General features: G+C 39.4%; 1 protein-coding gene across 1 annotated transcript in view; it reads left to right on the top strand.

The window, feature by feature from the left end:
* Nucleotides 1-21,657, top strand: part of NCKAP5 (NCK associated protein 5) — a 953,343-nt gene that overhangs the window by 733,586 nt on the left and 198,100 nt on the right. The window lies entirely within an intron of this gene.

The following is a 21,657-nucleotide window of genomic DNA, read 5'->3' as shown; positions in this document are numbered from 1 at the left end:
AAAAGCTACATTTTTAAAAGACAGTAATTTTAGGACATCTTTAAAAAATGTGAAGAGTCTGATTTTTTTTTTAATAAGGGATTTTAAGGATTTTTCTATAGCAAATATATTGAGACAATCCTATTTCATTTAATATGTTATTTATTTAATGTATTTCCACCCTGAGGTGATACATATATATGGGATTGCATTGTGGGTATTATTTTGCTAATTAGCATCCAAATGTGGACTTGGCTTATGTAAATAGAACTCAGCCTTAATGTAACAGTGCTTTATGGGACTAAAAAGACAGTTCCAAATCTGTGAAGTGTTAACTGCCGTCACACTAGAGCAGTTGTCTGATTAATTATGATGGTGTAAACTTAGTGGTGTTTTTGACATGATGTTCCCTCCACAGCAGTTGACTAGATAATTGTTCTCTTGCTGCCATGGGTCCTAAGTAGAACTCAGCAGGTGTGAGACACAAGCCTGGAGCTGTCTCCACCTGCTGCCACTTACTTAATCAAAGGGAACATGCATTGTGAAGCTACTCTTCAAGTAATTTGGGCACAAATTCTATCACCTTGAAGGATAAAATTAAGATTTATTTAATACCCAGTAACCTATTAGTGCAGTTGATCCAAATGATCAGTGGAATGGGTAGAAGGGCAGAAAAACAAAAAGCAGAGATCTAATTGTATTGTCTGTAAAATAGAGACTGGATTTGATGAAGCTGAGATCTCTTTAAGCTCTGGTGTTCTTGTGAATAATACCAAAAGACGAATTACGGTGACTGGGTGGATAGTCGTTATTTTACGTTTCTGGGCTGCAGTTTCCTTTATCTATAAAATTATGTGGCTACTCTTGATATCCCAATCCCTTCTAAATCTGAAAGTTCACAAAATATTTCATGAAATTGAAAGTGCCAGGCAAATACAGATGTGATGTCACTGATACATATGCATGAATATATGTGCATATATACATACGTATGTCCCTATATAAGGATATATATGTGCATCCCTCCCAGAGGACATTGGCAAAGTCTAAACTTTGGTGTCAAGCTGGGCGAGGAGGATGCTGCTATTGTATAGGGGGTAGACGCCCAGGATACCTGCTAAATATCCTACAGTACAGAGGGCACAGTCCCCCCAAACAAAAAATTACCTGACCCAAAACGTCCCTAGTGCTGAGGTGGAAACACCCTAGTTTGTATGTTGGTATAGCGACATGTGTGAGTGTTTGATGTGTTTTGTGTTTTTTTGTTATTTCAGTTTTCATCTTTTTGGTTTTTTTCCATTTGTTCCAAGGGCAAAATCAATAGAAATAGGGATCACAAACATTACTGTCATTGTCACACAGCCTGATCAGTATAACCTGAAAAACAGAAAATATTACACAGTTGCAAAGAAAGTGTTCCTGGAGTCGACTGGCATGCTAGCAAATGGAAATAATAAAAATGCACCAAGTATTAACATTTAGAACAGTACTTGTAACCTGCTCATTTCTAGACAATTCTGGGACCATGTTGCAGGCCCTTCATATATCCCTGCTGATTTTCTTTGACATTAAATAGGATTCTATTTACAAAACTCTTTCCAGACCTTCCTCTTGCTACGCTTGAATGTTTCCTATTCCTTCAGGGCTACGTTATGCTGTGTAAACACACACACACAGACACATGCACACACTGATAAACATACACAAACTGCTCACATACTCCCTCATTATATAGAAGAGTTTTTGTGTCTAATTTGTTCCAACCAGATCAACAAGACATTGTTTTCCTAACCATCTGTTGAGACATGGAAATAAGCTTTGCTGTGTGCAGCCTGACATTTTACCCATGTTTGTCTTACTGAGACTTCAGTCTGGTTTGGTTACACTTCTCTCTGCTCAACAGACTGTATCAAAGTCTGATTTAGAGACATGAGACCAGCTAGGCTATGGGATTTCTAGCAGAAGTTGGCTGACCCTCTCATGGGCTCAAAGAAGGGGAACGGTGAGAATCGTGTATATTCAGAATTTTATCAAAGTGATGGTTCTACTGTGACACAAGTGAGAGTATGATGTGCTTCATCTTCTCTTAAGAATTTAAGATTTATGATTATTTATATTTCGATAATTACTGTATAAATTCAAAGAAATCTGAGACTTACAGCTGGAAACGACTTTGGAGACGGCATGATCCAGTAATATGATGAGGAAACAAAAAATAAAACCACGAGAGGTTAAGCAACTTGATCAGTGTCACAGTAATTAAATGGCAGAGTTTGAAACCATGTGTTCCTGACACTGGTCTCTGCCACATTATGCGGCTGAAAATGTTTTTTGCTTTCTTTTGGTTTTTTTAAACATCTTTATTGGAGTATAATTGCTTTACAATGCTACGTTAGTTTCTGCTGTATAACAAAGTGAATCAGCTATAAGTATACATGCATCCCCATATCTCCTCCCTCTTGCATCTCCCTCCCACCCTCCCTATCCCACCCCGCTAGGTAGTCACAAAGCACCGAGCTGATCTCCCTGTGCTATGCGGCTGCTTCCCACTAGCTATCTATTTTACATTTGGTAGTGTATATATGTCCATGCTACTCTCTCACTTCGTCTCAGCTTACCCTTCCCCCTCCCCATGTCCTCAAGTCCATTCTCTACGTCTGGGTCTTTATTCCTGTCCTGCCCCTAGGTTGTTCAGACCCATTTTTTTTTTTTAGATTCCATATATATGTGTTAGCATACGGTATTTGTTTTTCTCTTTCTGACTTACTTCACTCTGTATGACAGACTCTAGGTCCATCCACCTCACTACAGATAACTCAATTTCGTTTCTTTTTATGGCTGAGTAATATTCCATTGTATACATGTGCCACATCTTCTTTATCCGTTCATCTCTCGGTGGACACTTAGGTTGCTTCCATGTCCTGGCTATTGGAAATATAGTGTTGCAATGAACATTGTGGTACATATATCTTTTTGAATTACGGTTTCCTCAGGGTATATGCCCAGTAGTGGGATTGCTGGATAGTGTGGTAGTTTTAGTTTTTTAAGGAACCTCCATACTGTTCTCCATAGTGGCTGTATCAATTTACATTCCCACCAACAGTGCAAGAGGGTTCCCTTTTCTTCACACCCTCTCTAGCACTTATCCTTTGTAGATTTCTTGATGATGGCCATTCTGACTGGTGTGATATACCTCACTATAGTTTTGATTTGCATTTCTGTAATGATTAGTGATGTTGAGCATCCTTTCATGTGTTTGTTGGCAATCTGTATATCTTCTTTGGAGAAATGTCTGTTTAGGTCTTCTGCCCATTTCTGGATTGGGTTTGCTTTTTTGATATTGAGCTGCATGAGCTGCTTGTAAATTTTGGAGATTAATCCTTTGTCAGTTGCTACATTTGCAAATATTTTCTCCCATTCTGAGGGCTGTCCTTTCATCTTGTTTATGGTTTCCTTTGCTGTGCAAAAGCTTTTAAGTTTCATTAGATCCCATTTGTCTACTTTTGTTTTTATTTCCATTTCTCTAGGAGGTGGGTCAAAAAGGATCTTGCTGTGATTTATGTCATAGAGCGTCTGCCTATGTTTTCCTCTAAGAGTTTGATAGTGTCTGGCCTTACATTTAGGTCTTTAATCTATTTTGAGTTTACTTTTGTGTATGGTGTTAGGGAGTGTTCTAATTTCATTCTTTTACATGTAGCTGTCCAGATTTCACAGCACCACTTATTGAAGAGGTTGTCTTTTCTCCATTGTATACTCTTGCCTCCTTTATCAAAGGTAAGGTTACCATATGTGCATGGGTTTATCTCTGGGCTTTGTATCCTGTTCCATTGATCTATATTTCTGTTTTTGTGCCAGTACCATACTGTCTTGATTACTGTAGCTTTGTAGTGTAGTCTGAAGTCAGGGAGTCTGATTCCTCCAGCTCCATTTTTTCCCCTCAAGACTGCTTTGGTTATTTGGGGTCTTTTTTGTCTTCATACAAATTTTAAGATTTTTTGTTCTAGCTCTGTAAAAAATGCCACTGTTATTTGATAGGGGTTGCATTGAATCTGTAGATTGCTTTGGATAGTATAGTCATTTTCACAATATAGATTCTTCCAATCCAAGAATATGGTATATCTCTCCATCTCTGTGTCATCTTTGATTTCTTTCATCAGTGTCTTATAGTTTTCTGAGTACAGGTCTTTTCCCTCCTTAGGTAGGTTTATTCCTAGGTATTTTATTCTTTTAGTTGCAATGTTGAATGTGATTGTTTCCTTAAATTCTCTTTCTGATCTTTCATTGTTAGTGGATAGGAATGCAAGAGATTTCTGTACATTAATTTGTATCCTGCAACTTTACCAAATTCATTAATTAGCTCTAACAGTTTTCTGGTGGCATTTTAGGATTCTCTATGTATAGTATCATGTCATCTGCAAACAGTGACAGTTTTACTTCTTCTTTCCAATTTGTATTCCATTTATTTCTTTTTTCTTCTCTGATTGCCGTAGCTATCCAAAACTTCCAAAACTATGTAGAATAATAGAGGCAACAGTGGACATCCTTGTCTTATTCCTGATCTTAGAGGAAATGCTTTCAGTTTTTCACCATTGAGAATAATGTTTGCTGTGGGTTTCTCATATACGGCCTTTAGTACGTTGAGATAAGTTCCCTCTATGCCCATTTTCTGGGGAGTTTTTATCATAAATGGGTGTTGAAGTTTCTCAAAAGCTTTTTCTGCATCTGTTGAGATGATCATATGGTTTTTCTTCTTCAATTTGTTAATATGATGTATCACATAGATTGATTTGCATTTATTGAAGAATCCTTGCATCCCTGGGATAAATCCCACTTGATCATGGTGTATGATCCTTTTAATGTGTTGTTGGATTATGTTTGCTAGTATTTTGTTGAGGATTTTGGCATCTATATTCATTGGTGATATGGGTCTGTAATTTTCTTTTTTTCTAGTATCTTTGTCTGGTTTTGGTATCAAGGTGATGGTGGTCTCATAGAATGAGTTTAGGAGTGTTCCTTCTTCTGCAGTTTTTTGGAAGAGTTTGAGAAAGGATGGGTGTTAGCTCTTCTCTAAATGTTTGATAGAATTCACCTGTGAAGCCATCTGGTCCTGGACTTCTGTTTGTTGGAAGATTTTTAATCACAGTTTCAATTTCATTACTTGTGATTGGTCTGTTCATATTTTCTGTTTCTTACTGTTTCAGTCTTGGAAGGTTATACCTTTCTAAGAATTTGTCCATTTGTTCCAGGTTGTCCATTTTATTGGCATAGAGTTGCTTGTAGTAGTCTCTTAGGATGCTTTGTATTTCTGCGGTGTCTGTTGTAACTTCTCCTTTTTCATTTCCAATTTTATTGATTTGAGTCCTCTCCCTCTTATTCTTGATGAGTCTGGCTAAAGGTTTATTAATTTTGTTTATCTTCTCATAGAACTGGCATTTACTTTTATTGATCTTTGCTATCGTTTCCTTCATTTCTTTTTCATTTATTTCTGATCTGATCTTTATGATTTCTTTCCTTCTGCTAACTTTGGGGTTTTTTGTTCTTCTTTCCCTGTTGCTTTAGGTGTAAGGTTAGGTTCTTTATTTGAGATGTTTCTTGTTTCTTGAGGTAGGATTGTATTGCTATAAACTTCCCTCTTAGAACTGCTTTTGCTGCATCCCATAGGTTTTGGGTCATCGTGTTTTCATTGTCATTTGTTTCTAGGTGTTTTTTGATGTCTTCTTTGATTTCTTCAGTGATCTCTTGGTTATTTAGTAGTGTATTGTTTAGCCTCCATGTGTTTGTATTTTTTACAGATTTTTTCCTATAATTGATATCTAGTCTCATAGCGTTGTGGTCGGAAAAGATACTTGATACGATTTCAGTTTTCTTAAATTTACCAAGGCTTGATTTGTGACCCAAGATATGATCTATCCTGGAGAATGTTCCATGAGCACTTGAGAAGAAAGTGTATTCTGTTGTTTTTGGATGGAATGTCGTATAAATATCAATTAAGTCCATCTTGTTTAAGGTGTCATTTAAAGCTTGTATTTCCTTATTTATTTTCATTTTGTATTATCTGTCCATTGGTGAAAGTGTGGTGTTAAAGTCCCCTACTATTACTGTGTTACTGTTGATTTCCCCTTTTATGGCTGTTATCATTTGCCTTATGTATTGAGTTGTCCTATGTTGGGTGCATAAATATTTACAATTGTTATATCTTCTTCTTGGATTGATCCCTTGATCATTATTTAGTGTCCTTGTTTGTCTCTTGTAAGTCTTTATTTTAAAGTCTATTTTGTCTGATTTGAGAATTGCTACTCCAGCTTTCTTTTGATTTCCATTTGCATGGAATATCTTTTTCCATCCCCTCACTTTCAGTCTGTGTGTGTTCCTAGGTCTGAAGCGGGTCTCTTGTAGGCAGCATATATATGGGTCTTGTTTTTGGATGCATTCAGCCAGTGTATGTCTTTTGGTTGGAGCATTTAATCCATTTACATCTAAGGTAATTATTGATATGTATGTTCCTATTACCATTTTCTTAATTGTTTTGGGTTTGTTATTGTAGGTCTTTTCCTTCTCTTGTGTTTCCTGCCTAGAGAAGTTCCTTTAGCATTTGTTGTAAAGCTGGTTTGGTGGTGCTGAATTCTCTTAGCTTTTGCTTGTCTGTAAAGGTTTTATTTGTCTGTCAAATCTGAATGAGATCCTTGCTGGATAGAGTAATCTTGGTTGTAGGTTTTTCCCTTTCATCACTTTAAATATGTTCTGTCACTCCCTTCTGGCTTGCAGAGTTTCTGCTGAAATATCAGCTGCTGACCTTATGGGGATTCCCTTTTATGTTATTTGTTGCTTTTCCCTTGCTGCTCTTAATATTTTGTCTTTGTATTTAATTTTTGATAGTTTGATGAATATGTGTCTTGGCAGGTTTCTCATCAGATTTATCCTGTATGGAACTCTCTGCACTTTCTGGACTTGATTGACTATTTCCTTTCCCATATTAGGGAAGTTTTCAACTATAATCTCTTCAAATATTTTCTCAGTCCCTTTCTTTTTCTCTTCTTCTTCTGGGACCCCTATAATTTGAATGTTGGTGTGTTTAATGTTGTCCCAGAGGTCTCTGAGACTGTCCTCAATTCTTTTCATTCTTTTTTCTTTATTCTGCTCTGCGGTAGTTATTTCCACTATTTTATCTTTCAGGTCACTTATCCATTTTTCTGCCTCAGTTATTCTGCTATTGATCCTGTCTAGAGAATTTTTAATTTCATTTATTGTGTTGTTCATCATTGTTTGTTTGCTCTTTAGTTCCTCTAGGTCCTTGTTAAATGCTTCTTGTATTTTCTCCATTCTATTTCCAAGATTTTGGATCATCTTTACTCTCATTACTCTGCATTCTTTTTCAGGTAGACTGCCTATTTCCTCTTCATTTGTTAGGTCTGGTGGGTTTTTACTTTGCTCCTTCATCTGCTTCATATTTCTCTGTCTTATCATTTTGCTTAACTTACTGTGTTTGGGGTCTCCTTTTCGCAGGCTGCAGGTTCATAGTTCCCATTGTTTTTGGTGTCTGCCCCCAGTGGCTAAGGTTGGTTCAGTGGGTTGTGTAGGCTTCCTGGTGGAGGGGACTGGTGCCTGTGTTCTGGTGGATTAGCCTGGACCTTGTCTTTCTTGTGGGCAGAACCCACAAGATTTCAGTGGTGAAATCATTCAGTGGTGTGTTTTGGGGTGTCTGCGAACTTATTACGATTTTAGGCAGCCTCTCTGCTAATGGGTGGGGTTGTATTCCTGTCTCGCTAGTTGTTTGGCATAGAGTGTCCAGCACTGGAACTTGCCAGTCATTGAGTGGAGCTGGGTCTTAGCATTGAGACGGAGATCTCTGGGAGAGCTCTCGCCGACTGATATTACATGGGGCCAGCAGGTCTCTGGTGGTCCAATGTCCTGAACTCAGCTCTCCCACCTCAGAGGCTCAGGCCTGACACCCGGCCGGAGCACCAAGACCTTGTCAGCCACACGGCGGAGTCAGGTCTGGCGGAGCTCTGCAGTGCCTGAAATTGTTTTTAAGACCACCAAACTATAACTGAAATGCCAGGTCTCTTGATACCACACTTTCCTTATCCTTAAAATGTCTGTCTGAGATGTCATCTAGGTATAAAATACCTCCTTAGTAGCATCAACGGATAAGTACATAATGTACACATTGATCCAATATTATCTTTGTAACATGATGTGTAATTCAAACTGAAAAATCTTCTAATAAAATTGGTGGCTGCCAGCTTCCCAACCTACATGTCTGTTATTGCCCCTGAGCTGAGCTGTCAGCTGAGGTGTTTACTCTGTTTTTATCCAGCCCTCAGTAAGGAATTACATTTCAGCCGCCTCATCCCTTATCACCATGGGGTGCCAGCTGCTTAAAACTATCTGCCAATGCCCATCCACTCACCCACACGAAGCAACTCAGGAAATTTTCAAAGGTAGAACGAGAAGAATCAGGGTTGTGTGTAAACATGTTAGTTTTCCTCTCTCCCCAAGGTTTTCACAGCAAATCCCACTGCTTGCCAATTCTCTCAAGGGAAGTGGAAGATCACCCACCCCCTTTCAGCCCCTGGATTTGCAAATAATGGATGTCATTTCTAGAACGGGATTCAGTTTAGCGTAATTGCATTAAAGCAAAAGCAAGCGGGAGGGCAGGATGCTAAAAAGTTTACTGTAATGGCTCAGAGTGCTTCTCAGTCAGTTAGGTCCGTGTGACCTGAAGAAAACCACTAAATCTCTCTGAGCCTCAGGTTACTCATCTAGAAAATGGACAGAATAGTCTCTCTGTAGCACTGCTGTAAGAATTCCATGAGATCAAGTATACTAAGTGCTGAGCGCGGAGCCTGGCACATAGTAACCATCCATACTCGTTAACTCCCATTGTCATCGTCATCGTCATTTTCCAGAGTTCCTTTGCTCGTCTCTGACACAGACACGCCAATGACTCTAGCTCTGGCTTCCATCTCAAATTAAACCCACATTTGCAACACCTGGATGCATCTCTTCCAGATGTTGCTCTCACACCTCAAATATACAAAACTGAACTGCTTGTTTCTTCAAAACTGATTGTTTTGCGAACTGCCACAAATTTGAGGGTAATTCCTCTCTTGTGGCCGGATCTTATTTAGATTTTCTGAACCCCACTGAGTAAATTTCAGGACACCAAATGATAGAACTGAGTCAAGGGGTGTCACATGTCCTTATAGTTTCAGCTAAAGGGAATGGCCGAACTAAATTATCCTTAGACACTGGATTCCCCCATCGCACTCCATCCTCAGAAGAAGGCAGAAGGCTCCAGGTGTTGGAGCAGCTACTGCCCACTCATGCAGGGGACAGATGGGGGTGCAGGGCAGGGCTGAGGCAGCCTTGCACTGACTCTCGACCACGCATCCGCTCACCAGTTGGAAGGGCAGTTGTCCTGAGCGGAAAGGCCAGAGATTATGCTTGCTAATTAACTCTCACTGTAATCTTCCTAAAGCTTAATACCATTTTCCTTGTGAATTCTTTTTTTGTTTGTTTGTTTGTGTTTGTTTTTTTCATTTGATGTATAACTTTATTCCACGTTATTGCTTTTGATAGCATTATCAAATATTTCCCCATTACTTAACCTGTTTTAGCATCTTTCTGGCTTCCGAAACTATTCCACTGGTATATTTTACATATTATTAAATATTTACAGGTTATGGTGTGGTAAAACAACAACAAAGCAAACCCAGTTGTTTACAAGATTGAAGTTTTATTTCTTGCTTTTGTTACATGTTGACAGGAGTCAGCTGTGGCTCTGCTTCGTGTGTCTTCCTGAGGAAAAGTCAGCCTCTATCTTATTTTTTTTTTTGAATTTTATTTATTTTTTTTTATACAGCAGGTTCTTATGAGTTATCTATTTTATACATATTAGTGTATATATGTCAGTCCCAATCTCCCAATTCATCCCACCACCCCCCGCCACCTCCACTTTCCCGCCTTGGTGTCCATACATTTGTTCTCTACATCTGTGTCTCTATTTCTGCTTTGCAAACCGGTTCATCTGTACCGTTTTTCTAGGTTCCACATATATGTGTTAATATACGATATTTGTTTTTCTCTTTCTGACTTACTTCACTCTGTATGACAGACTCTATGTCCATCCATGTCTCTACCAATGATGCAGTTTAGTTCCTTTTTAAGGCTGAGTAATATTCCATTGTATATATGTACCACATCTTCTTTATTCATTCGTCTGTCGATGGGCATTTAGGTTGCTTCCATGTCCGGGCTATTGTAAATAGTGCTGCAGTGAACACTGGGGTGCATGTGTCTTTTTGCATTATGGTTTTCTCTGGGTATATGCCCAGTAGTGGGATTGCTGGGTCATTCCTTGTGAATTCTTAAGCAAAGGGACGTTATTCTTCCCTAAAGAGAAAGGGAGCATCAGAGCGAGCCATCAGCATCACTGAAAAGGATGTGCTGGAAACATGCAAACAATGCAAAGAAAGGGGAGAGGGGTCAGTGTGGACTGCTGGCATACGTTGCTTAAGAGCAAGAGTTATACACCTGCTGTCATTTTGTCTTCTCTGTAGGAAGGGGAAAAAAATTGTTCCATGGCAGAGCAATAGATTTTTTTCTAAAAATCTTCCATAACACTGTTTATCTCACTTGGCTCTGCTTTTCTGTCAAACACCATACCACTGTCTCAGAGACCTAGAGTATCAGCCTTTGTTTTGTCTTTGGTTCTCGGCTGTCCTTCTCACCCAGGTGCTGCTGAGGAGCTGAAGAATCTGTTCTGAATTCTTTCTCCAGTGTGTGTCTTCCCCCTCCTCCCCACTGCCACTGTTGTATTTCAGGGGCAGGTGGTCCTTGACAGGATGCTGCAGTCACATGTTTTCTCATCTCCCCACCTGCCACTGTAATTCCTCTTCGTCGCTGGTGCCGGGGGTTAGTTACTTAAAATACACATTTAGTCGTGTCCCTTCACCACAGCGTCTGGCTCCTTCCACCTCTTTGTCCTTTTCCCTGCCCTGTGTCCCCGCTCTGCGCCCTCTGACCCTGTAAGAGCAGAACTGGCTGCCCGAGTACACCTAGACCCTTCCAGAACTCCCTTGCCCTCAAGCCCCGCCTTGTGCTCTGTTACTTATTGGGTGTGTGTTTGTGTGTGTGTGTGAAATGTGTTTACAGACAAGTGCATAAAATGTATATTTACAGTGAAAAATTATAATGCAAACAATTGAAGAACTGCTACTAGGTCAGCCAGTGAGATATCGCCAGGAGCCCAGAGGCCCCCCACAGTTTCCTCTCTCATCACAGGTTCCTTTCTCCCCACCGGAGGCAATTATTCATCTGACTTCTGGAATAATCCTTTTCTTGCTTTTTGAAAAAAAATAGTTTCACTTCCTATTTTTGTATTGCCAAACAATATAATTTTTCCAGTTTTAACATTTGTACTTGGAGTCATTTTGGGAGATAATGTGTATGTATGTGTATGCCCATGTACGTGTATTTGTATAAATATGTTTGAATATACATCCAGCTTCTTTTACTCAGTGCTATCGTTGCAAGATTCATATGTGTTATCCATTTTTCATGCTCTATTCCACTGTTTTTCATTTCTGTATATTATTTCATTATATAAATTTACCACAAATTGCCAGTTGTACTGTTAGTCTTCATTTGGATTATTTCCGTCTGGGAGCTCGTAAGAGCAAAGATGATGTGAATATATGTGTATGGCCATCGTGTTATAGGTGTTCACAGACATCTGTAGCGGATGTACCTAGAGATGGCTTTGCTGGGCTGGGAGGTACAAGCATCTTCTCCTTCGGTAGGTTAAGCCAGACTGTTCTACATGAATACGTTTATTTATACCTCCTCCCGGTGTGATATGAGAGTTCCTGTTTCTCCACGTATTCACCAACACTTGCCTTTTACCTTTTTTCTGTTCGTGCCAATTTGGTGCACGTGTAATGGTATATCTTTGTACTTTTAACTTACATTTTTAAGTAACTTCGTTTTGGAGGTAAAACGATTCCTGGAATGCAAATGTCTGTGCTTGTTTACTTCCCCTGTTTGTCTTCCAGTTCCTGTATAGTTCAGAGGTCAAAGATTCCTATTCCTGAAGGAATTCCCAGTCAATTAAACAACCCGAATTGCTTGCTTTTCGGCAGAGTGGGGACAAACACTCACGCTGTATTTCTTGGGCTTTCTTTGTTTATGTGCTGTTCTTCAAAATACTTAAGGAATAAGGACTGTGTATATAACGATATTATCCCTGTAGCATAAAGGATGTATGTGGGCAATTTCTTTAAGTTTTCTTTTTAATCTGTGAAATGGAGCTAACACTATCTACCCCATACAGTCTAGGGGTCTTCAATTAAATGAGGTAATAAGGTCAATATCTTAATTGATATTACGTTATGCAAATCAATCAAGTTTTGAATAATTCAACTTCTAAAATGACTGGTGGTTAATGTCACAAATATCCTCTATGCAACAAAGTGATCAGATCCGTTCACATTTCTCAGTTCTGTGAAATTTCTCTGTGACGCTTATAAAACCACAGAATTCACTCTAGTCCCCTGTTGCTTGAAAGTCAAAGAGATTTAGTATTTCTGAACACACATCTGGGGAGCAAAATATGTTCAAAGGTTGTTTTTGCTAAGACCTTTAGGGTACCTGCATTTTAGGCTCTGTCATGATTAGAAATTACTTGTTGCATCTTAAGTGCAAATATGTAATTTTTGAAATTGCTGAGGTTTTCAATTTTAATAGGAATAATTTGGAATAATTTGACAATAGTATTAAATGTTTGGAATAATAAGATATTTGTACCAGTCTTTAAAAACACACACTTGTCAGACATACAGAGCTTCACTTCCCTGAATCAACACAAGTCTGAGTCCCAAGTACAATCTGTTCCAGGCTGAAAAGATCAATTTTCCTCTTCTAGCTAGTGGAGAGGAGAGATAGAGTTTCAGGGGAGGGGAGGTCAAGTTAATTCCGCTTAGCAAGTTCAGAGACAAAGGAAGTAACCTCATTAATGGGGGAGGAGGTACAGGTACTAACAGCTTTATGATGCTTTGATATTGGGTTTCTAAAATCAAATTGTCAAAACAGACCTTAGACAGAAAGACCTAGACACTTCTCCAAAGAAGACATACAGATGGACAATAGGCAGACAAAAAGATGCTCAACATCACTAATTATTAGAGAAATGCAGATCAAAACTACAATGAGGTATCACCTCACACCAGTCAGAATGGCCATCATCACAAAATCTACAAGTAATGATTGCTGGAGAGGGTGTGGAGAGAAGGGAACCCCTCCTACACTCTTGGTGGGAATGTAAATTGATACAGCCACTATGGAGAACAGTATGGAGGTTCCTTAAAAAGTAAAAATAGAACTACCATACGACCCAGCAATCCCACTACTGGGCATATACCCTGAGAAAACCATAATTCAAAAAGAGACATGTACCACAATGTTCATTGCAGCTCTATTTACAATAACCAGGACATGGAAGCAACCTAAGTGTCCATCAAAAGAAGAATGGATAAAGAAGATGTGGCACGTATATACAATGGAATATTACTCAGCCATAAAAAGAAACAAAATTGAGTTATTTGTAGTGAGGTGGATGGACCTAGAGTCTGTCATACAGAGTGAAGTAAGTCAGAAAGAGAAAAACAAATACCGTATGCTAACACATATATATGGAATATATATATTTTAAAAAAAGGTGGTTCTGAAGAGCCTAGGGGCAGGACAGCAATAAAGACGCAGACGTAGAGAACGGACTTGAGGACACAGGGAGGGGGAAGGGTAAGCTGGGACGAAGTGAGAGAGTAGCATGGACTTATATCTACTACCAAATGTAAAATAGCTAGCTAGTGGGAAGCAGCCACATAGCACAGGGAGATCAGCTCGGTGCTTTGTGACCACCTAGAGGGGTGGGATAAGGAGGGTGGGAGGGAGACGCAAGAGGGAGGAGATATGGGGATGTATGTATATGTATAGCTGATTCACTTTGTTATAAAGCAGAAACTAACACACCATTGTTAAGCAATTATACTCCAATAAAGATGTTAAAAATTAAATAATTAAAAAATAAAATCAAAATCAAAAAAAAAAAAATGAACCTATAGACAGGTCCTGCATAATATGTTCTCATTGCTTGGGATCCTGCACTCCTTGAAACATGAATGCTATTTTATTTGAATTTAGCTCCCCAGTGCCTTGTGCTGGGCCTGGACTTAACTGGGCATCCTCAGGTTACTTTAGTGCAAGAGTAATGACATTTTGGCAGTGTGCCTGTGCATGTATGGGCACAGAGGTTCCTTCTAAGCCTTCCAGGAATGCATTCCATGAATGCATGTCCTATTCTTGTGGTGGATGGGCAGAGCTTATAACTATTTCCCGAAATTTTCTAGAATGACAAAATTTGTCTCCAAGTGCACAGCAGCCCTACATGTTGCCCAGGTGTAGAGATGTAGCTCTTAAATACAGTCAGTGGGAAACACCCTTTTGCCAGCTACCCCTCCAACCTGGCCACCACAGTGACCAGACATGATAAGATGAATGATCCAGAAACGCCAGAAGTTTTAATGGATGAAGATAAAGGGAAGGAGATTCAATGTCCAGGTCCAGTTCTTGGTGAATTCAGGCTTTGTATCGCTTTACGAGATGAAAATGTGCACGCTTGGATGGCATGCCTTATGGCACGCCCAGCCACTCCCATGATGCTTTCTCCTTAGATGGCTTTCAAAATAGAACAGACTACAGTGTGATTAAGGCTACTTGGTGCATCTCTGTTTTGCTTGGAAGGCCGAATCTGAAGTTTCTTGGTGCACAGAGTGAAGTTGTTAGGATGGTACTGTAATGGGCAACTCAGGTATAAATACTCAGGTATTTAACTGGAGTGTCACAGGACTCTGATTCAGAGGGGCGATCCTAAAAAGGTGTGCTTTCCTGCCTTTGGGGCCCAACCATGATTTTTGAGAAATACCTTTCTCCTGACTTTATTCTGACCTGTTTGCCTTTGCTGAGTTGAGGGTTTTCAGCAAGCTGGGAAGATGTCATTCCGGAAAAGACCAGCTGTTACCGAAGGGAAACCACAGGGATGCAGCCCTTTTAACTATTGTGAATTGGAGTTTTTCTTCTCTTTCTCTCTTTTTTCCCTTCAGAAGACATCCTTCTCTTTCCACCTTCTTCTTTCTTCCATAAAACAAATGATAAAGCAAGCGTGGTAAAAGCTAACCTTTGGGGAATCTGAGTGAAAGTTATAGAAGAACTCTTTGTAATGTTTTTGAAACTTTTTTTGTCCATCTGAAATTACTCTTTTAATTTAAATATATGCCCCCGTATAAGTTTTAAGGTTCACATCTTCACCAGACCACAAAAAATAAGTAGAATTTAGAAAAGCCAATGGGAAAGTGAAGCATAATCCGTCTGAAACAGCGGAAACAAAGGCGTAGCCTGGGGAATGAGAACTTGAACTTCTTGAGAGGAACAGGGGCTAGACCTGACCTGAGAGATGGCATATGCTATGTAGCAGCAAATATATGTTTGCATAGATGAGTGGGGACAGAGTATAACAGGTGAAAATCCTACAGTGGAGTTGTTATTTTATGTAGAGGAAAGTTTTTTGTGTAGAACTATTCTACCTTTGGTCTGTGGAAAAGGATACTGTCTTAGTCTGTTCAGGCTGCTATAACAAAATACCAAAGACCGAGTAGTTTATAAATAACAAATTTATTTCTCTCAGTTCTGGAAGCTGGGAAGTCCAAGATGAAGGGCCCGGCACGGTCAAGTTCTGGTCAGGGTCCTCTTCTTGGTTCATAGCCATAGCCGGTGCCTTCTTGCTGTGTCCTCCCTGAAGGAAGGGGGGGCTGGCAACCTTCAGAGCCTCCTTTATGAGGACTCTAATCCCCTTCATGAGGGCTCCACCCTCATGACCTGCTCACCTTCCAAAGGCCCCACCCTTTAATACCATCATATTGGGCATTAGGATTTCAACATATGAATTTGGGGAAGACACAAACATTCAACTGTAGCAGATGTATTAAGCACATTTATAGTATAGAAAGATTTATACATAATGAGCACTTAGAGGATTAATGTAGAGCAGCGCTTTAGAAGCATTGGTCCATTTAATCATTTGTAAGCTCCGGCCAGCATGTCTATTCACAAAGCAGACCCCCTAAGGAACATAGTTTCTTTAAAACATATATTAATATTAAACATACATTAATTCAACAACATTGTAAATCAACTATACTTCAATTAAAAAAAAATTTTACATATATTAATTCAGACCCATTTTCCACAGTAAACCAAAACAATACAGATGTACTCTATGAAGCTCTTCAATTTTATAAAGATATTTAAGGACTTTAGGGATGAAATCAGAAACTTATTTAGATCCCTGTAATTTGGAGCCCTGAGGAAACTGCACAGAGCAGGAAATCCTCTAAATCAGAGACTAAGTCTGGCACAAGTTTTGATTGTTGTGCAAGACAAAGCTGAGCCCTAAGACCCGCTGTTACATTTAATTGAACACTCTAATGACATCCTCTGAGTACACTGCTTTAATAACACACTTATTTAAAGTGACAAAACCCATGTTATCATTCTGTAAGTCTCAGTAGTGACACTGACATTTTCTCTTTCCCTCTCTGCCTCATCCTCTCCCATCCCTGCCATACAAGTAGTCACTGTCTCTTTAAATCACATTTAATTAAGTTTCCTTTTTTCTTTTTCTGTTTTTTTCCCCTGTTGTCTCATGTTGGTAGCAGGTTAATCCTGAATTTCTAATAAATGCAAATGGATTAAAGAAAATCATGAGTTCAAGATTATTTTAACTTCACCAGCATAACTGTTAATATCTTCGTCGTCCCCTGGGATATGTAGGATTACATCAATTAAATTGGTCTCTGTAACTGAACGCATTAACCATAAATGTGACTGCCATGTTCTTCCCAGCACCCTTAAGGTATTTAATTTGCTTACCTGTAATAGATTGTCAGAGCAGTAAACGTAAGGCAAGTAATGTAAATGGTGTAATGATGATAATAATCTGAATGGATCGATCGGAGTGTTATTGCAACGTGATACTGTGGGTAGAAGCGAGATACAGACATCCCATATACATTCCCATTTTCAACTTTATTTCCTTACATATTATTTCCCAAGATTTTTCAAGTGAAAGCAATGTAAGCTGGCATTGCTGTTCTCTCCTTTATCTCTCCCCATCATCCTCTGTGCTGTTGCCTTACTAAAACCAGCAGACCCCAGTGAAGCTAAATTTCTCCAAAGAAAGCAGTGACTTCATAAAACTGAAATTCTAGCAATTCCTCCATGATTCACGGTATCCAAATATTTGAACCGGAAGTCGCTTTGTAGATTGGCTAGTATGTTCCCTTCACTTATTAACTACTAAAGAACTGTAATCCCAGAAAGGTTCCATGACTTGTTGAAGGTTACACAGCCTGCCATTGCCAGGTAAACTGCAGGGGGTAGAACCGGCCCTCCCACCTGGGCTGGGCGGGGAGCTGAGGGGTTACACCAGCTGCAGGTCTGAAGGGGGTTCAGTGTGACAGGCCAGAGCAAGCCCTGGAAGGAACCAACAGCAAGTCAGGAAAAGCTTTCCGTTTAGTTTGGGTGGGGAACGAAATGATGGAACTGTCTGAGGATAACCAATACTTAAAAATCTGAACAGATGATCAGCAAGAGGGTAGAAGGATTGGGCTGTGTGGCAGACGTCTGTCCATGATGAAAATGGAAAGAACAGTGTAGGATCCCACCTGAGGGGCGGGAGTGTTGGGAGAGGGTTGCTAAAACAGGGGTTCGAGCCCAGAGGAAAAAATGTCGAAGCCAAGTATTAGAATGGAAAGTTGAGGAAGAAACAGGGATTTGAATCCTTGGACTTGAAAGATGACTAGGTCGGGATGATCTGACAGTGGCATCCAAACAGACTGTTTACTTCAGCTTTTGTGCCCAGTCCTAGTTCAGTAACACCACGTCAGTTTCACCGGTAAGTAACAGACGGGCCTAAATCTGAAACTTTTCATACATCTGCCAAAAAAAACAAAAAAGAAATTCAAATCATCAAAGCACAAATAAAACCACACGGAACCCACACCTTCTGTGTTAAACAGAAAACAGAACACTAGAACTTCAGCTGCTGTCCGCAGAAAAATAAACACCGAATACTGTACCCACAGCACCATCCACAGCGAGGCTGTGTGTGCCAGGGCAGGGTGGTAGCAGAGGGTACGAGGAAAGCACTCCCAGAATGAGGTCTGACACCATGAGCTCAAATCTCAGTACTGGCTGTAGGGCAGGGCTTGAAAGTGTGCAGGACCTAAGGTGACCATCTCAGCGAGGTCATGATTCTGGGGAAAACGAGGCTGAGAGAAAAGGTACCATCTGAAGATGTGACTGTGAAGGGAAAAAGAAGAGGGAAAATTTCAAGATGCTGTGGAAATAAAAGAGAAGTATAAGACCAGTCTCCCCAGTCATCATCCAGCAAAGAGGCTAAAACAGGGGTATATAGGGCAAGGGTGGAAGAATAGTACGTGAAAGTGATAAACTGATAAAACAGAAAGAATGCAAGTAGAGAACTGGTAGGAAAAAAGGCGGGGGAGCAGTTGATTGTTGCATATATAACAGGAGGGGGCAGGGCACAGGATTGTAACTAGATGGTAACAACAAAGGGAGTGATGGACACTAGGAGAGAATCTGTTAGAGGTGGATGGGGTGATGTCGAAGGGTTAGGAGAGGAAGTGACACCTCGCTCCTTTTAGTATAGTTTTGACTTTTGGAATCATGTTCATGTTTTCCATTTTCAAAAAATAAAATGAAAACAATGAGAAGAGGAGAAATTAAATTTGAATACTATCAGAAACAAATGACCTGAACTGAATTTCAAAATAAATTTTCTTTTTTTGAAACAATGTAAACATTTGTAATTGAAGTATAGTTGATGTACAGTATTATATGTGACAGGTGTACAATATAGTGATTCATAGTTTTTAAAGGTTATACTCCATTTATAGTTATTATAAAATGTTGGCTATATTCCCTGTGTGGTACAATGTGTCCTTGTAGCTTATTTTATACGTCGTAATTTGTACCTCTTACTCCCCTTCCCCTATATTGCCCCTCCCCTTTCCCTCTCCCCACTGGTAACCACTAGAGTTCTCTATATCTGTGAATCTGCTTCTTAAAACATATTTAAATCTAAATAAAATTAAATTGAGAAAGAAGCAGATGTTAACTTCCTCAAAATTTCTCTGAGTCTCATAAAGACTATTCATAAATGCAACCCTTCCAGCTTCAGTTTCAAATAAATAGTGTAGCCACACTAAGGTGTGAGGGGTGAGGAAGAGCCAGTCTGGTATCTTTTGAACACAGTATTTTTAGTATATACCTGCATTCTAAAGAAAAAGCAAATGTGAATTCTTCTTAGTACTATTTTTTTGTAGCATGACCATTTTGTACGCACTTTAGGATTGAAGAAATGAGAAAATATAATGATGTCAGCAGCCCATGCTGTCACTCTAGAAAAAGGAAGATACAAATATGAAAAGGGAGGAAGTCTGTGGGGGGTTGTGTGTGTGTGCGCGTGTGTGTGCGCACGTGCAAGGAGAGAGGGAGGGGAAGAGAGGAAGAGAAGGGAGAAATGCTTCCTTCCACTGAAAAGGACTAGGAGCAGTGATCCCTCAGTAGTAATTTGCGCACATTAATATCCAGATCTTAGTTTCCAAATATCATTGCCCAACTAAAAAGAAGCAGGATTCCTTGGAAAAATGGCTGATTTCAGGGATGGGGCAACAGACAAGCAAAATGGGCATGGAACATTTCCCTGGGCCAAAAAAGAAAGAACGTGTTTTTAAAATGAAGGAAATATGTCAAAGGGCACAGCTTAAAGAGATTCACCTTCCCAAAGCTGAGAAAATTGAGCATCAAAATAAATACTGAGAGTACAGACATAGCCCTATGAATAATAAAAGAATCCATGTATTCATACTGATAAATAAAGAGGAAAAACACTTCCTTATGACATCATGCAAACTCGTAAATGTAGGTAGAAAAATGGTAGAAATCATCATTTTCAGCCGAAGTAATTGTTGATTCAGGCAAGGTTCATTGATGGTTGCTAAAAATAAGTAGATAAAAGTTTGATGCGGAATAGGAGATTTTCATAGTCTCAAAGTACCTACCCCCAATTTACTTATTAATTGTAAAAAGAAAGATAGTAAATTTATAGTGGAGAGATTTGGAAGACCCCACCTTAACCAAGTGATCAAAGTTAACATGTCCAATTATGGGACAAATGGACATGACACGGTTCTGATATGATGCACTGAGAAGGACTTCAGTATCATTTCTGTGCCATTACTGCCAGGTGTGCAGGAGGAAACTTGAAAGAAACCCAAATTAAGGGACATTCCACAAAATAATTGCCCTCTACTCTTCCAAAAAAAAAACAAAAGGAAAGGAGGGAGGGAGGGAGGGATCAACAGCATAGAGGACAACTCTGCCAGATTACACAATCTTGGATGAATGACAAATCATCTATTTGTCATTCATCCAAGATAGGATTCTGATCCTGGATAGCATTCTAGGTTGGAAAAAAATTTTGCCATAACGACATTATTGGGACAGTGGATGAATTTGGAATAAGGACTGTAGGTCAGATTGTGGTGCTGTATTAATAAACACTGTATTTCCTGGCTTTGAAAACTATACTGTGGTTGTCTTCGTTATTGGGAAATCCACACAGAAGTAGTTAGGGATAAAGAGCTTACTCTCAAGTTGCAGGAAAAAAATTGAAAGAGAAAGAAAGTGATACAGGAAATGTGGCAAAATGTTAACAATTGGTGAATCTAAGGAAAGGGTACGCGGCAGTTCATTGTACCATTTTTGCAAATCGTCTGTAAGTTTGAAATTATTTCCAAAAAAAAAAGTTGAAAGAAACTATAACAGGAAAATGTGAATCTGTGTACCTCCTAAAAATCATACCATAGTTTTGAAAAAAATGATCTAAAGGTCTGTATGCCCACTTCTAAATGTTAAGGAGGGCTGTCGTGAGGTGTGGATAGAGCCAGGTTTCCTTGGGGGATTGAGACGGTGATCACTGTGGCAGCCATGGGATGGGTTAACTTATACAGTTCAGGATTCAGGCTGGGGCCAGCAGTGGCCAAAGTGAACCCAGGTCACCAGACAGAGGGCAATTTTCATGCCACCATTCCATGCTTCTTCTAAAACCTAATGTGCTTATACTGTATACTTTTGTTCCCTTATTATTCTACTGGTAACCTAGTAACTATATTCAACCTAGGATCCTACAGTAACTTATTTAACATTAAGGTACCTACAAGGCTCTGAGGAGCAGGAAAGCAGTACTTTTAAAAAGGCAGGGGGAGGGGCGAGGGACTCTTAAGTATGTTCAGTTCTTAAATTTCTCATTATAGTCTCATGTTCAAAAGTCATTGATTAACCAAGAACACAACATATTTAGTTTGCTTTTGGAATTATGCTTTCGTGAATTTACCTGAGGTTCTCTTCTATGACCTAAACAAATACCAGGTTGTGAAACTGTGACAGGTCTTAATGAAGTGGATTAAGGCATTTCTTCCATTTACATTTTCATAGAATGAAGTAAATATTATAATCATTTTTACAGAACACTCTCGC

This window comes from Balaenoptera musculus, chromosome 7 (genome assembly GCF_009873245.2).
Source record: "Balaenoptera musculus isolate JJ_BM4_2016_0621 chromosome 7, mBalMus1.pri.v3, whole genome shotgun sequence".
Taxonomy (NCBI): Eukaryota; Metazoa; Chordata; class Mammalia; order Artiodactyla; family Balaenopteridae; genus Balaenoptera; species Balaenoptera musculus.
The sequence above is the reverse complement of the archived record's forward strand: the minus strand, read 5'-3'. Positions and strand labels throughout refer to the sequence as shown.